The following is a 15,096-nucleotide window of genomic DNA, read 5'->3' on the forward strand; positions in this document are numbered from 1 at the left end:
TACTTAACAAACAATCCTATATATATACAAATTTTTTTATTAGTTCAATGGTTTTTAATCACAAATCGTTATTAATTGCTCTGATTCAAGAGCCAGTATCCTGGAGGAAGTGGCCAATATATTAGCCTTTTGAAGCGTTATTTGCGACACATTCATGAATCATCAAGTTTTTTATGGATTTTTGATGCACTTGAACATATGCTGGGGTATTAAGGTTTATTGATTTCCCGGAGAAAGTATTCAAAATATTGGTTAAAAAAAGCTAGTCGGATTTCAACACTTCACGTTATAAAAGAAAGAAGAGTGTAGAAAAAATCATTAGTACGACGAGCAAACTCCGGTAAACTCTAATATGCTAATTATCTTGTGATTATTATGATAAGTTAAATGGTATTTGCTCGTCTGTCTAGTGATTCTTAGTATTTTTTGTAAAATGAAGTGTTAAAATTCAATTAGTTGTACATTAGAGTGATGCAAATTTTGAAATGTTTGCTCCCCTATGCTTAAACGATTTTAATTATAGTAAATAGCATCCTCCCAAAGTTTGAAGTGATTCGGAAGAAATTTGACTGTGCACACGCCATTTGAAGTTTATATGGAAATTACTATGGAAAATGTCAATCTTTTGTGTTCAGCCCTCTATCCCTTCGTCATGATATTTTATTGAAAAGTGAACAAATTCTTCTAATGTGGAATTCTCCCAGCTACATCTTTGCCGAAGACCACTTTTTGATTGGACCTCAGGATAAATTGTTATTCATCATCATACAGTTGGTTTGCATGTAGCATGCTTCATCAACTGTTCGGCAGGCAACAGCGGTGCTCCTGGCGGGAAGCATAGATCAAAGTAATCCAGGCTACTATGTTCTACAGCAAAAAAGCAGTGTTGCTCTTAAAGTAATTGAATGATCATCTCAGCATGATTTACACTTTGTTATCAAAAATATCAAATTATCCTTGCGTCCCATCGAAAAGTGGTCTTCGGCAAAGTTGTAGCTGGGAAGTTTTCACATGAGATGAGTGTGTTCACTTTTCCATAGATTATTATGACGAGCAGTTAGAGGACTGAACACAAAAGATTTGCCTTTTCCATAGTAATTTCCATATAAACTTCAAATAGCGTGTGCACAACCAATTTCTTCCGAATCACTTCAAATTTTGGGAGGATCATTTTCCACAAAATTGACATCGTTTAAGCATAGGGGAGCAAAAACTTCAAAATTTGCATCAGTCTATTGTACATTCATACTCCAATAATTCCTCCGAAGTGAAAGTTAAGCATTATATTGGTAGTTCCTAAACCTAGCTTTCCATCTCAATCTTTATTAATATAGCAAACGAAGCCATTGATTTCATTCTCATGAGAATTATTGAAGTATAAGATATCAGATATTTCATAAGAATTGTTAGGGGTATCCAGTTGGTTATATTTTCTGAATCTACGTTAAAGTTTGAACCAGAACCCAAAGTTTCATAATTGTCCGTGCCTTGGAACTATTTCAATCACACGTATGAAGATCTCTTTTGAACCAACCCGCCTCCCCCCAAAATTTAAGTTCTAGGTGATTTAATAATTTATAATATCAATCTTAAGATATTTAAGCACAATAAAATTGTGATATACTTAGAAAAATGTGATTTTACGAACAAGCTACGAAACACTGCAAATATTTCATCACCAAACAACCCCATTCTTGGAAAAATGTAAGTGAAATCGTATGAACATTTGGTTGGATTTTCCTGACAAGATCTTTATGAGAAACTGGAAAAATATTTTTCATACAATTTTTTAAAGGAATTTTCGCCCTTCCTTGGTCTGAACCTGAGAGGGAGAAACCGATACGAAATTTATGTACCTCATAGTGAGCCGAGATTATGCTGTCACGAACTGTCACCGTGAGCCCAGATCTTAAACAATGGACTAACATTAGATCAGCGCGTAATTGATCAAAACGTATTTTTGCATTTTATCAAATGTGACTAAAAATCTATCAAGAAGCTAGTCATGCTTATTCAAAAGTAATGTCACGATAGCACCTTCTATTCTGATTGAATATAAAGCATTCAAATACGCGTCATTTTACTTTTTCCAATAAAAACGGAAATGAAATGCATACAACATTTTGGCCCTTTTCTTATGTATGTCCGTATAGATCGAAGGTACACAATAAAAGAAAACAAGCGATTTTCATCGAGTCTGCCTTGATTGTCGTTGGTAAGCTGGAGTTTTCTTGCAGTTTGAAAAAACTTTGTGTCAAATTTCGTGTGTAGTATCGGTGCCTCCCCCCCAGGTCTGAACCAAGATTTCATTTTCGGTTTGAGATTACAAATTTGCTGAAAAGAAGTTCAAAAGATTCTTATTTCAGATTTATTGCTAACCGAGGGAAAATTTGAAATATTTCGTTTGTTGCATACTTCAAGGCGTTTGGTGCATACTTTCTGGCATTTAATTGTTAGCCTTAGAATGATTTACCATTAATAATGATTATTAATAAAAACGATGATTAAATGGCATGTCACTAAGGCACCGTCTAGAAATCACGTCATGCGTGAAGGGGGGGAGGGGAGGTGGGAGGGCAGGCACATGTGGTACGACTCAAACAAAATTTTGAAAACTCTCAAACAAAAAGCATTACAGAGAGGGGAGGGTTTAAAAATTTTAATTTTTAGCGCCACACGTATGCAACGAATGAATCATAAGCATGAACATGAATGACTTCACTTATTATTAAAGAGGATAATATATAATTCAAGCTGAAAAGCTTTAAGGCCCAAGTAGAAATGGTGCAAAAATCAAAACTGAAAAAGCAGTTTTCTCTTTTATTTACTAAACAAAAAGGCTGTCTGTTTTCCTTTTTTTTCAAGGAGAAAACTGCTTTTTCAGTTTTGAATTTTGTGCCATTTTTACTTGAGCCTTAAGCATGGTTTATCGTTTATAACCATCAAATGTTTCATCAAGATTAACTTAACGCTCTGCTACATTCAGTGGCTATCTTCAGGCGATGTAGGATTGCAAACATAAAACGTGAACATAAACAGCAAAGGACTATTGATATACCACCTACTAGGGGAAAGGACTAATGATGATCTGCGCCTATAAGCAGCAATCCTTCATGTAGAATGGTATCACTCACAAGCGTCCAACCGGGTCTTCGGATTCAGATCAAATACAACATCTTACATAAAGGAAATATTTAAGGGTCTTTTTTAGTCTTGTGGTAACGTCCACGGATATAAAGCAAAGCCATGCTGTACTTGGTTGAATTTGGAACTTCGTTGGGCATAAGCTATCATTGTTCTTGTCACACGATATAAGAAATGCAAAATTTATTTATACATTAGAAGGCAATGTTGTAAAATTTATAGAATTTTGTTCAATGATTGATTGATAATTGATTAAATGTTTGATTCATGATTAAGATTATGATTAGTAAATAAAATTGGCAATCTTTATGATTATGATTAATGATTAATGATTAAAACATAATATTGCAATGATTATGATTAGTGACTAATGATTAACTCTTGATTTTTTGTGATTAATGATTAACATTTTTGATTAATCATAATCATTAATCATTAATCATGATTAAATTTATGATTAATCATTAACGCTCTGATTCAAACAAATTTTTAGGCCAGCCATGTTGTATGCTGTATCAATATGGACTAGCTGTTGGAATATCAGGAAGGAAGCTCTGCAGAGAATTCAAAATAAAATTATGAAAATGATTCTGAAGCTTCCTCTTTGGTAAAGTACCAATGAGTAACATAGAATATTCAATGCTGAAACATTGGAACAAATGTCAAATAAAATAATTATTACTTTTAGGCAAAAATCGTGACAATCTTCCATTGTCATGATGATATATTTAGTTAATGTTAGGTTAAGTAAATTGAAAGCGTTTTTTTCTCTTGTAAGCAGGTAAATCAACTCACCTGTAAAAATGTGTAACTGCTACGGTTAATGAAATGTGATATGATGTTAACAAAATGTTAATAAAATCTTAAGTTTGTTTTACCAAATTAGTATGGAAGTGTTGTCTTATAACACAGAATACCTGGATGTAAGAAATGAATGTAATGTTTAAAAGAATACTAATAATAAATTAAAAAAAGGACAATGCTGTATTGTGTCAGTACCAACGTATAAGGCACAGTCATGGTTAGATAGTCTATCGATAACTCCTCAACAACCAAGACAGGCATAAGTCAACAAGGTTGGCTGACATTCGAAATAACTCTTTCAATAATATTACTGATATAGATAAAAACAAGCTGATAGGGCATTGCCAACCAAGAATCAAAAGTTACTCTCTGAAAACTTATTCATGAGGATGTCACGTATACTTACATTGTCATAAAGCCTCATTTTTTATATTTTTTCATATAAATTACATACTAATGCCTTTCTTCTATTTCTCTTGCAGGTAATTTGGAAACATTCTCTCTCCACAAACATTCATTCAAAATCGGTAAGTTTAAAATATTCGTCTTTGTCAAATTGTAAAAAAGGAGGAACAATAGCTCTTTGCATCAAACGGTTGTGATTATAGTGTCCGGTTATATGGCCAAATGCCGTTTGGCTGAACACCATTTGGCCGAATTCTATCTGGCCGAAAGGATCAGATTGCTGCAACGCTGATGTGCAGGATTTGGAAGCTCTTTGTTGTTATTCTAATATAATGATTATTTATCTTGTTCCTACTTTTTAATAAGAAATTTTTCTATCTTTTGATCATAGACGTACTATACAAAATTACTTCTTTCATTTCTGTTGACATTGTAGCTTATAATAATTTCATCAAAACATTTTCAAATATTTCTTTTAATTTCTGTCTTTAAAGTGCACGCTGTTGTATTATATTATAACATTTTCATCTGAGACATTGCCTTCTTCCATAGAAAGGCTCTTCTTTCAATTTATGCATTTTTAGAGCAACTTCACCGTTGGTTCAAATCATCGGTTTGGTGCAAATTTTTGGACCATGTTGAAAATTGGTGTGACAAATTATGTTCCAATTTTATTCCTTTTATCCCTGGTTAATTTTTTTGGAACTGGCTGGTCCATTTTTGGTCGTATTTGAACTAAGATTTGAGCTGTTCCAAAACTGGTGTGACACATGTTTGTTTATCAGTTCGGATTTTTCTTGCTGAAACAGGAACAATATGCTATAGCTGCTGTTTTTATTTTAACAATATGTATTCCTCTTCCAACAATTTATCCGGCAATTCTTTCGGAGAATCCTCCAGAAATTCAAACAGAGACACATCCAGGAAGCATCAGGTGAATTCTCCGGGGAATCCATTTGGAATTCCTGCAGGAATTTGTCCATGGATTCCACCACGAATTTTTACGGGAATACATCTTAGGATTCCTCAACGAAGTCCTTCAACAGAAATCTCCAGGAGTATTTCCAGGAATTTTACCGAAGTTCCTTCGGTATGTCTAACAGGATTTCCTCCAGAAAATCCTTCATGAGTTTCCTCCAGGAATTTTTCCGGGGTTTTCCACCAAGATTTTTTTTTTTTTTGGTTTTTCGAGAGAATTCATACAGCAATTTTTCTGGAGATTTTTCTCCAGGAATTCCACCGGGGATTTTATGTAAAAGTTGATCTTGAGATTTCCTCAATCCATTCTTCCGGAGATTTTTCCATGAGTTCCTCAGAGAATTTTGAATAACAATTCATCTGGGGATTTCGTCCAACAATTCATTAAAAAAATTCAACGAGGATAATTTCCAGGAATTTCTTCGGAGATTTTTTTTAGAAGATTTATCCAGAGATTTCCTTCAGGTGTTTCTCTGGGAATTTGTACCAGGAATTCCTCCGGGAATATACTCCAAGAAATCCTCGGGGGTATTCTGCAGAAATCCCTCAGGATTTTTTTAAGAAAAAGTTTCTTTCAGAAATTGCTCTCAGGATTTGCTCTATGTATTTTTCTAAAGATTTGCACTAATAATTTCTCTGGAGATTTTCTCCGGGGACTAGGAATTCCTAGAGGAATATTGTTCTGAAGATTTTCTCCAGAAATCTCTCCGAAGATTTTCTTCAAAGATTAATCCGAGGATTTCTCCAAGGAACTTCTCTAGAGATCTTTTTTATTCTGGCGAAATAATCCAGGAAATATTCCAGAAACTTCGCCAAGGCATTCTTCCAAAGATTATTCCCAAGGGTTCCACCGGGCATTTTGTCCAGGAATCTCTCAAGGGTATCCTCACGATTTTCTTTGAGAATTTCTTCAGACTTTCTCTGGGAATCCTCCACAGCTTCTTCGGGAATACCTGCATAGTTGATCTGGGAAATTCTCCAGAATTCCTCCGCACTTGTCCAGGAATTCTTCCGGTATTCCTCTATACATTCCTTCAGAATTTCTCCAGAACTTCTTTTGAAACTCCTCTGGAGCTCCTTTGGGATTTTCTCAGCAATTCTTCCGGCAATGTCTCCGGAGCATGAATGAATGAAGAGAATTCCTTCGGAACTTCATCGCAAATGCCTTCGGAATTCCTGCTGAGTTCTTTCGGAGTTCGATCGGAGTTCCTTCAGAGTTCCTTCCGAAGTTTCTCCAGAGTTCCCTTGGAATTCGACTGCAGCTTCTCCAGAAATTACTCCGTTGTTCTATTAGTAATTTCCCCGAGAGAATTGCTTGCTTTAATTATCTTGCTGGCTGTTTCACCGGAATTATACCAGAGTTCCTTCGAAATCCCGCCAGGTATTACTCGGGGAATGCTCCCGGGAGTTATCCAGGAATTTTCTCTGGAGTTCCTCCAAAAAATACTTCAGATGCTCCTCCATTAATTTCTTTAGGAGATCCTCCAAGAATTTCTGAGGATTCCATTTCCAGGAGTTGGCCCGCAACCGTCAATATTTATCATTGAAAAAAGATCAACAGTTTAACTGGAACTTTGCTTCTCTTTTGAATCACCTAGGTCGAATAGACTTCTATATAACAAATTACGTGGTGATTGTTACCTATATGATAGAACACAATCTTGTATTTGCATTTTTGTATATTTTTTTTGTTATATACTTTCTTTTTGAATCTATGAAAAAAGGTCGAAAGACAAAAGGTCGAAAGGACGAAGGTCGAAAGACAGAAGGTCGAAAGGACAAAAGGTCTAAAAACAAAAAAGGGGGGACAAGAGGTCGAAAATCTATTTTCAAAGAAGGAAAAATTTCCCACCAAGCAAATAATTTTCGAACTTTTGTCCTTTCGACCTTTTGTCTTTCGACCTTTTTTCCTTTCGACGTTTTGTCTTTCGACCTTTTGTCCATAAACCATCCTAAGATACCAGTTACCCTTGATACAAAAAATAATTTAAAAAAAAAGAAATTTGTGAACATAAATAATTTAGAGGAGATCATGCAAAATTGTATGGAGTTCGGCCTCGAAACACAGATGACCCATACGTCGTTTGAATGATTTAAATGAGGCAAGAAAAAGTTGCTTTGGGGCCAAAAATATTCGTCGTGGGAGAAAAAAGTTATATATGCTGAAATATTGTGAAAATGTTGTTTTGGGCAGTTTTGTATAAAATCATTTATAAGGTAGTTATGTATGATTATATTTTTATCGTAAACTATTCAAAAGAGTTTTCTGGACGTTTTTGCAATGTGAAAACTTAAGACATGCGGAGATAGGAAATAAAAGTATACCAGTGTGCGTTCGACAAATAACTCACTTTAGGTGAGTTACCGGCTGGACATCAAGGACAGACCTTATTTTCTACTCCAGTGTGCTAACAATATGATTGTATAAACCGATGATTTACTCAGGAAGGAATTTCCATATTTTATCCGTTTTAACAATACAGTGGTTCCTCTCAGTTCTGTACAACACTGGTAGAAAAACTTCACTTGTCGTATACAGCATTATCGTTCTGGTGTTCTAGCGATAGGAAAACGTGACAATTAAAGCACTGCTATTCCTTCTTAGAAAAACAATCAGCATTTTAAACTAAAAGTTACTGTAGTGTTTGCTTTCAACAAACTGTCAATAACCTAAAAAGAACAATTTTAGATTGCTTTTAGGTAGTGTCAGATTACTGGTGGCCCCTACAAACGCCTCGCTAAGATCGCTAAACATTCATGAGAAATAAAATGACTTAACGCAGTCAATTGTCGGTTAACACGTATCATTAAAATGAAACATAAATGACCAAAACGGGGCTCGGACGTTTGAATTCTGTCCATTGCTTGCACAACACACTGCTCATGTAAACGTCAGAATCTATCGATTCTGACCACTACCTGGTTATGATAAAAATATGCTTGAAAATCCCTGTCATTTAAAACGAACGGTACCTCTGTATTGGCTTCAGCAATTAAAGCAGACTGATGTCATCACAGTATACTTGCATCTTATGCAAACGTTGCTAGAAGATATTTTGCTCACTGAAGCCCCTCTTGACGTCTTTTGGAATACAGTTATAACAACCATCAACATCGCAGCCAGGAACATTGTAAGTTGAACGAAGACTGCTGTTTCATACCTGAGAAACGCGGGTTCAAAAACTCAACGCATCCCACAAGCCTTCATGCCGTGATCTAAAATGTACAAGTATAAAAATGAAGCATTTCTTCGGACGGAGGCGTAGTGATTGAATGGTGGAAGCAGCACTATGACGTACATTTGAAAGGTGATGTGTGCCCTGTGTACGGAGTTCCAAGACTGCGGCGTTTCAGATCTTTCAAATGGTATATGAGTCATCTGTGTACATTTTGGGCCAAGATTTGCCCAATCTCCTTTGAATTTGAAACCCTTCCATATATACATTGATTTCTATAAATACTCAGATACAAAGTTCAAAGTGAATCGCGAGTGGAAAACATCTGTACCTCACGGCAGCTCAAATAGGTAGTGATAAGTGCCAAGTATCCTCCTAGTGACTCTGAACAACCTGAGACAACCGAACAGGACGAGGATTCCTCGAAGACATTCCGGAGACTCAAAGCCTCGCTGGCCATTTGGCAAAGCTGTCGGCAAAGAAACCGAGTCAATCGCCATTGATCAGACCGCAACTCCCACCAGCAACGATTAATCGCAAGTGAAGTTATAGTGCTTTCCTTTCATACCTTAAATCCTATCCTTTAAAAATAAATCATGTGTAAATATAATTTTTTTAGTTATGCTGAAACTGTTTCGAGCGCAATTCCCTTTTCTCTCTCTTACGTGGTGGTAAAAATAAAACAAGTGTGGGTTGCGACTCGCGAAGCAAATGTGGGTTGTGAGTCACTGAACGATTCTCCCGAATAGACCCTGAGAGGGCTTAAGTGTAAATAGTTAAATAAAAATTACTTGTGAATTAGTTTTTAATTTAGAATTGAAGTTTTTCAATAGAAATTATTAATGTTAATTAGGGGTGGTCCATTAATTACGTAAGACAATTATCGGGGAAATTCAGCCCCCCTCCCCCCATGATAAGATTTTTTGTATGGAAATGAAAAATCAATTATATGGCGCGTAAGAAATCTCGAACCCCCCCACCCCCCATAAACCCTTATGTAATTAATGGACAGCCCCTTATGTTGTTTTCCTTTCATCATCTTTTTATTATTTTTGTTCTTAAAATAAAATGAATTACCAAGTGATATGGTAATATGTTAATGATATACACATTTAATTATTTATTTTTTACAAGATTATCAATAAAACTGCTCTTTACCATCTTATAACGTCTTGTGTTGTTTCCTTTTAGGACATTTTCTCAGAGGTAGAAATGCTGTGCACATTTTTCAAACGGAAGCACTGCGAAACACGTCTCAAGCACCAAAATACACCCGATTTAATTTTTGCACGGGGGATGCGTACCGTGCAAAAAAGAGTGTTTAGTTCAAAATTTCTAAAACCGTGCAAAAAAGTAGCAACATTTCACGACGTTGCTTGCAAAAATATGGTTTTGGCGAAAATAAATGTATGGAAACTTTTTTTGCACGGCCGTGTAAAAAAAAGCCGCGCAAAAACAGAATCATGTGAACCATTATTTACTTTATCACGGGTTGCTGAATCCATTGGCGTTTCCAAAAATATCACAGTACGTCTAGTTTAGGATTGTGGCTGCACAGTGAAGGATAACGGATCAATTGGTGAGCTCGTTTTATGCTACTATTTCTAATCTATAAAATATATATGACTCCACCTTTAATCGTTACAATGGTGGGACGTAAATATGAATTTTCAACAAACTATGAATGGTTCGTCACTGTGAGTGTCGACACAAACTCTGATTCATGAATTATTTATGTTTAACATTTTTTTATTTTCAGAACACCCCTTTTACCTCTATTTTTGTAATTAAAAAAAACTTTGAATGGTTCGACACTACAAGTGTAGACTTGCGAAAGGTTCACTTTATTCAACAAACTTTGAATGGTTCGTCACCTCAAGTGTCGGCATAATTTTCCTCTCCATAGAAATTGTTCATATCAAATGAAAATATTATACATACATTTAAGCATGTATATATCTCACAAATCATTATTTATCATGGTCTAATCGCTTATCAAAGTGAATCCTGTGACCAAAGAATCCTTCCTATTAACAAACATCCCTCCCAGTAACCTTTGTGGAGATGCAGAGGCAAACACGGTCTCCAAATAGCAAAGGTTACACACTAACATTCCTTCCCCCAATCCCACCTGACTGCAAGGACGTGGCCGGCGCCGTTATTGACCCTGTATAAATAGAGGCACTGAATTGTGCACATTGAAGAAGATTATGGCCAATCCCAGCCGAACTTCTAGTTGATTCTCTATGCATTTTCACTGACTTCGGTCAATCACGGAATAGCAACCATTGATATCTGTAGTCAGTCTAAGCTAAGCTAAGCTAAGTGATCAATACTTATCAACCAAGTTGATAATACTTTTGATGCACAAAAGTAATTTTTTGACGGTTTAGAAAAATATTGTACTTTGTCATGTACCCATAAAAAATGCAAAAATCGTCATATCATGTTTTATGGTAGTTTTTATATGGAAAATGCAAACAAAACATAAATGTGATTTTTTTTTTCTTTATTAGTATCATTCCAAACATTACATTCATTTCTTATATCTAGGTGTTCTGTGTTATTAGACAACACTATCATCCTAATTTGGTAAAACAAATTTAAGATTTAATTAACATTTTGTTAACAACATATTACATATCATTTGCCGTAACAGTTCAGATTTTTTACAGGTGAGTTGATTTCACCTGCTTATAAGAGAAAAAAAAGCTTTGAATATACTTAACCTTACTTAACCTAAACATATAACGCATTAATCGTGGCAATAGAAGATTGTAACGATTTTTGCCTGAAATTATTGATTATTTTATTTGACATTTGTTCCAATGTTTCAACATTGGATATTCTATGTAACTCATTGGTACTATACAGGGAGGAAGTCTCAGAAAACATAAATGTGATTCATCATTTGTAATGTTAAATCTGTTCAGGCTCTGTTTTTCACTTCGGGCATGATTTTTATCTTTTACTTTCATCTTACTAGAGGGGAACTGGAAGCATACCTTCAAATTTTATCGTGCAGTCGTCGAGTTCAATATCTTTGTGATGAAAGATACTAAAATATGAACGATATGGTGAGATTCTTCACAGGTTTTGCCTCCAGTATTCGCCCATATCAAATGATAGAATGGATTCATGCCTGAAGCAATAGAGACTTAAAAATATTTTGGAAAAAAACGCCTGGTTCTGGAGCGCCGTCGATGAACCTTTATATAAGTTTTGGTAAGTTGCTCTGTTTTGCTCAAAACCTATGAGCAAGTATTGATATAAGTTATCTCTAACCAAAGGAAATTTCTTCCAAAAAACCGTTAGAGCTCTCTGTATTATATTTTTTATAATTTTTAAATAAAAAATAACCCACAAGACACAAAATGCTCTCAAAACTACAACTCTTGCTAAATATTCCATTGGTACCATGGAAAACACGTTCTCTAAGAACTCCTTCATCCTCTTATACCAAACATACTAATATTTTGAACAATAAAGAGTGATTTTCGAAGGTGAAAAGTTACGACAATCAGAACTGTTTTTTTTTTTACTATGAGCGTACAAAACCTTTATACTTTTGTGATTCATTATATTTTTTAGGGTAGTAGGAAAAATATGACAAAAAGTTATGTCAAAATATATTACAATAATCAGAAATTACATTCACTCACTAAAACAATAAAAATAACGCTTATGGATGCTAAATTCACGTTCAAACAATTTTCGCATTATGTTATGGGCGATTCTGTAAGAGAAGTGAACAATTTTATATGGAGACTACCAGTATGTAAAAATAAGATTTAATCTAAAACTAACATTGCAATTTCATACACATTCAATCTGAACTGAAAGTTGAAGTCCTATTTTGCATGTTTGATGCATAACATCACAAAAAAGTGTGATAAAGTTGAGCATAAATGAAACGGTTTCATTGAAACCAGTTTTACACAACTTTGGCGACCTGTAGATGAAAATTGTGACGTGCTGGAACATTTCTGGGAATAGCAGGGATCCCAAATCTACTTTACAAGACAATAGACACATAATTGTATCCTTCAATAACGTAAAAACGTCATTTTTATTACGCTGTGAAATACTTGATCATTAAAAAGTGAAGCGCAATCTTCTGTCTAACAGCATTTGAACTCCCTTGCTATGGGCAACTCAAGGCCAAAGCTTGTTTTCAAAAGCCGGACCTAAATTTAGGAACTTAATTCAATTAGTAATGTTAGCCCAGTAAAGACAACAGGTTAAATTTGTATTTATCGTAAGTTAACTTACCATGCAGCATTCATGGTTGCTAAGAAAAGTTTTCTTCAAAACTTGAAATACTTAGACCCAGCAAAGTAAGGCTTACAAATTTCTGAAGCTCCATACAAATGCGTAACGAACCTCAGCTTCGCCCAACGCGCTTGGAACAAATCCTCACCGATGCAACTTTGTCAGCGAGAGCTTATTTTTTATTCCAAGGCACGTCCAAACTAACCGAACTAACCCTTCATCTTCATCCATCTCGGTGTCCCGGAATGACATCGATGTAGACGTAGAACAAGTTGCTCCTTTACAGCTTTGCACTTTGATGCGATTAACAGATGCTCCTGCTGCAGATGTTGGACGATGTTTTCGGTTCCCATCGTTTGCTAACAGGAACTAGAACACCCCGTATTGCTGGATGTGGAGCGAGCTGGAACTGCTGACAGCAGTCGGTTTCCTTCGAGGCACGTTTCGGCAGTCTCCGTTCAGAAGAGGAAACCTAATTAATGATTCCATTGAGGTCAGATGTACCGACGGCCGGCAGCTGAGCTGTTCGATGACGACGACGACCAACTTCCATTTTTAATAAGAGTAATTAGCTCGTTAGGTTAGATGAACTTGCACTTTATCGCAATTTTCCCCCCTTGGGACGGTGTTCAGTTTCGTTCGATAAACTTTTTGGCACAGAAGAAACCGAATTTTCGGTTTGGGGGAAAAGTGGAAAAGTTAGTTTACGTATTAATAAAAAAAAAAACAAAATCACATAGGTAACACTAATAACCGGACATAAATTACTTCAAAACATGCCATTGGTATACAAGTTGTGATTATCAATCATAGATGTACAAATCACCAACTTTTTTCATCATTTAAAACTAAAGTTTTTGAAACTTTGAGTGTAAATCTTTGAGTGAAAATCAACATATTATGTCAAATTCCCTTTTTTGATTAAACATTTTTGATTCAGCAATCAAAAATATTTTAAACTACTTTATTACGTTACATATTACTAGAAACATTTATCTGTAAATAGTATTGAGCATAACTCGACATTTTGAACCATCTTCTCCTACGTAGTAGCTGGCTTCCGAGCAAGAGAAATTACGATAGCAATTCTAGTTGACTGCATGCGAGAGAAGATTCGCCTTCCGAGAGAACAAATTGCCTTGCAGCAAATTCGAAGCTGATGATCAAACGAGCAAAGAAGGGGAAAAATAACAGACCTAACTCCGTTGCGATGGTGCAACAGCTGGAGAGGATTCACGAGAATAAATAAACTTTCCTTCAGCCACGTAATGCCAGCTCGATTGGAAGTCGATGCCCCAGGAGTTGGAGCAGAAGTAGCGTTTCGCTTCTCGTTATCTTATCCTTTTTTCCGTGAATTTTATGGTCCGGCTCTTATCCACCTTTGCCCATATCCCATCTCTGGCGGCTTCCGACAAACGACAACCGTATAATTTACACAACCCCATCATCTTTCTTCCCACATGGCAAAAGAGCAGCAGCGAATGGTCCCCACTTCGGCCAAGATTTCAACGGACCGAAACAATGTATTGTATTTTGAATTTTTATCATCACCATCGCGACCCGCTTTCAACGGCGGAATCGCTGTCCGCCTTGCGGGTATCTAAACGTCGTAAAACATCCAAACCGGAAGACGAAGGATCGTATTATCATAATGCCCGGGATCCGCTTGTTTGCCTCTTCGCTTGCGTCCAGAGTGTCAAAGTTTGGTCGTTCCAAGAAGGATGGTTACTAGCTTGGAGCTACGGCTGCTACTGGCCGTTTTTGAGTTGCTGACAATGTCCAAACACTACACCGACTGGCAACTACAGCGAGTTAGTTTTGTGTATTTAAGAATGAGGATTTTGCTACATAACCTACATATATGGTTGGTTCAAGAGGCTGTCTAGCAAAGCTGTATCTCAATTATATACTTGTTTTCAAAATGATATGACCAACTATCGTGCATTGGGCAGGAGAACGTCGAAATTTAAACAAGAACGAAAATATTGTAGAAAATTTCGCCAATCTTCTTAGCAAATGCTTGTTTGTTGCATTTAAACATAGAAAAGGAAGTTCGCATTGAAAATATTCACAATATTAAAAATGGAGTCATGGTAATCATAACTTACAAAATATCCTTGCTGGAACCATATTGAAGTTCAAATGCACTATTTATAAGCATGTCCTAGCCTAGACAATAAATCATCGTCACTCACCCATAATTGTCACATCGATCACATCAACCAGCCGGGGCATATTTACCAATAGAAGATATTAGGATTTTCCTCGCTAATGATGAAAGATCGCCAACGGAGCTTATTAATCACCTTCCTGCACT

The 15,096-nt window shown here is 35.8% G+C and overlaps 1 protein-coding gene across 5 annotated transcripts in view; it reads left to right on the top strand.

Annotated features, from left to right (window-relative positions):
- The window catches only part of LOC5575298 (toll-like receptor Tollo), a 476,821-nt gene that overhangs the window by 285,003 nt on the left and 176,722 nt on the right, over positions 1 to 15,096 (top strand). Inside the window, exon 1 of one of the 5 annotated variants that reach the window (XM_021847155.1) lies at positions 4,449 to 4,475. The exons of the other annotated variants lie outside the window; for them this stretch is intronic. The gene's annotated coding sequence lies outside the window, so the exon portion shown is untranslated. Of the gene's footprint in view, positions 1 to 4,448; positions 4,476 to 15,096 lie in introns of those variants that run through there. 5 annotated transcript variants of the gene reach the window in all.

Source organism: Aedes aegypti, chromosome 2, assembly GCF_002204515.2.
Source record: "Aedes aegypti strain LVP_AGWG chromosome 2, AaegL5.0 Primary Assembly, whole genome shotgun sequence".
Taxonomy (NCBI): domain Eukaryota; kingdom Metazoa; phylum Arthropoda; class Insecta; order Diptera; family Culicidae; genus Aedes; species Aedes aegypti.